We start from the raw sequence: 2,783 nt of genomic DNA on the forward strand, positions 1-2,783 counted from the left end.
GTCAACGCCGCGATCGAGTCGTTCTGTTCCAGAGGGCGGCGAGTTTGGGCGCGTTGCTTGCTCAATTCGTCGAAACTATGGCACAAGCTGACAACATCGGCGACGGTTTGTGGGTCTTTTGCCAATAGCATTTGAAATGCGTCATCAGCTATTCCTTTGAGGATTTGCTTGATCATGTCTGACTCGTGCATCGACGGGTTTATACGCTTACACAAGTCGACGACATCTTCAATATAGCTGGTGAAGTTCTCACCGGGTTGTTGAGCGCGTTCACGAAGTCACTGTTCTGCGCGGAGTTTGCGTACCGCGGGGCGGCCGAAAATTTCCGAAAACGTTGTCTTGAACGACGCCCAGTTATTAATCTCCGCCTCGTGGTTCCGGAACCAGAGACTGGCGACGCCGGTCAAGTAAAAGATTACATTGGTCAGCCTAGTTGCATCGTCCCATTTGTTGACTGCGCTCACCCTCTGATAACTTGTCAACCAGTCCTGGACGTCTTGATCGTCAGTCGCGCTGAATATCGGTGGGTGACGCTGAGGCAGGACGCCGGGACAGACGGTGGCTTGAGTCTGGGAGGAGCCTTGCGTGGTGGTTTCTTCCGGCATCGCTGACGCTGGAGGTAAGGTACGGCTTCGTAGTTCCAGGTTGGGAGACTGGTAGAATACCCAGCACCTCCACCAATCTGTGAGGGGGTTTAATTACAAAAAGTTAGGGCTACGCAACAGCCTTGGTTCAAGAGCGTCGGTCGCTGTCTCGCGCTCTCCGGGCTGCTGGACTTCGTCATCCTCTCTCAATGGCTGCTGACTCTCTTCCCCACTACAACGTGAATATATTGGCAAATATCTACAAGGATTGCACAGCAATCTTGGGTCTCCACAAGAAAAGTAGAAAGTTACCTATCAAAAGAGGGGTCAGGCGGGTTAGCGTACACGTGTATGGTGCGAACGTAGACATAGCCGACGCGGGTCAAAGTGTAGTATTTGTTCTTATCAGCTTAATATCTGATACGGGTTGTATTTGGACCCAAGATATTTGCAAGTTGGCGGAGTGCTTGAAGCCTGCTTCACATCCGCCGCGGGTCGGCCCGGTATTGCACGATCTTCTGGATCGGCCCATGGTTTCTGGTCCACGGACATCAATCAGCTGGAAACTAGCTATATACAGCTTCGCTGCGAAATGTTAGGCGTAACGTTAAGAGACAGGAAGAGAACGGTGTGGTTCAGAGAGCAAACGGGGATAGCCGACATTCTTGTTGACATTAAGAGAACAAAAAATGGAGCTGGACAGGCCATGTAAGGTAGATAAACGTTGGACCATTAGAGTTACAGAATGGGTGCCAAAGAAGGGAAGCGCAGTCAAGGACGTCATAAATCTAGGCGGGGAGATTAGATTAGGAAATTTACAGGCGCAAGTAGGAATGAGCTAGCGCGAGACAGGGCTAATTGGAGATCACGGGGAGAGGCCTTCGTCCTGCAGTGGACGTAAAACAGGCTTCTGCTGCTGCTGATGATGATGACGATATCATAATCGACAACCAGTACCTGCAGTAGCATGTCAGGCGAACAGCCAGACTAACACCTCCAGCAAATCGTTAAAGCTTGTATCTCTCGCTCTTTCGAGTAGCGTGGTGAAACTCTGATCACATCCATTTAGATTATTCATTTGCCGTGTTACGCGAGAAACGCCGATTGCAAGTAAAATATTACAGTAAAATAAATGTTACATTGAGTGACTTACTGACACACAACTGCCCTTCTGCAACCTCACGCCCTCACAGTTAATTATGGTAATAATTAACTAATTAATGTTAAGTATGTTAATTCTTCGCACACGTGATCCTGAGAAATTGAGTAGAACTAACTCCTACCTGCTACGGAGAATGCACCAACTTTTGTTTAACACTCTCGCTCAGAGAACTCCGAGACCCTAGAGAATTTTTAACTTGCAGTTGATGCTCAAGCTTCACCAGCGACATTCGGTGTTACAATTTTGTGATCCCTTTCTTGTCCTCCTTTGGCTGGACATCGTGCAGTTCTTCGAACTTCTTGATGGCTTTTAAAATACTGAACGATGTTTATTTATTACAGTAAGCTAAGCTAACTGAATTGGAGCACATTACCCCCAACATGCAATATCTTTGTGAGTTTACATTTACTCTGACCTATTGATTGGGTAAAGGCGTGTGCGCTCCATATTGGACGCGTGTCTTCTGACTTGTTTTTCAGAATAAACCAGCTTTGGGTTCCGCACGATGGAGAGGATGACCAACACATGGACATAAGATCTCTACCGAGTAAGTTATAGCATTTCCTACGCGACGTAGTGTGTTTTACATGGCCAAAGAAATAAACTTGCTCTGCGATATTTTTAATGCGCTGATTGAGAGCACTAAGTACACCTCAGCAAAGTACAGGCGTTCCTATAGTGATATACCATGTCGGCATTGTACCGGTATTATGCAAGATAGGTGAACCACACTTTGCTGTATTTAGTGTTGCCATAATGGCTGTGTGTGGCGCAGTCCTAAGAGCACTCAGACCTGAGCACTCAGACCTGAGCACTAAGAGCATTCAGACCGACAGAGCTTCAAGGGCTAGTCCACATAGTGACAAACAAGACTTAGAGGCGACAGAAAGGCAGTAGGCATCCTCCAAGGCAACGAATAGTTCGCATACTCGCACATCTCTGCTCTTTTATTTGAAGAGATAAGGTTTGTACACTGAGTGCTAAACAACTGAAGTAAATGTTTTGCTCAGTATCAAACGTGAAGATACGTCCTATTT

The 2,783-nt window shown here is 47.1% G+C and overlaps 1 pseudogene; it reads left to right on the forward strand.

Moving 5' to 3' along the window:
* The first annotated feature begins 952 nt into the window (after positions 1 to 952).
* On the forward strand, positions 953 to 1,121 carry LOC119443281 (U2 spliceosomal RNA; annotated as a pseudogene).
* The last annotated feature ends 1,662 nt before the right edge of the window (positions 1,122 to 2,783 follow it).

The sequence above is a fragment of the Dermacentor silvarum genome, chromosome 2, assembly GCF_013339745.2.
Source record: "Dermacentor silvarum isolate Dsil-2018 chromosome 2, BIME_Dsil_1.4, whole genome shotgun sequence".
NCBI lineage: Eukaryota > Metazoa > Arthropoda > Arachnida > Ixodida > Ixodidae > Dermacentor > Dermacentor silvarum.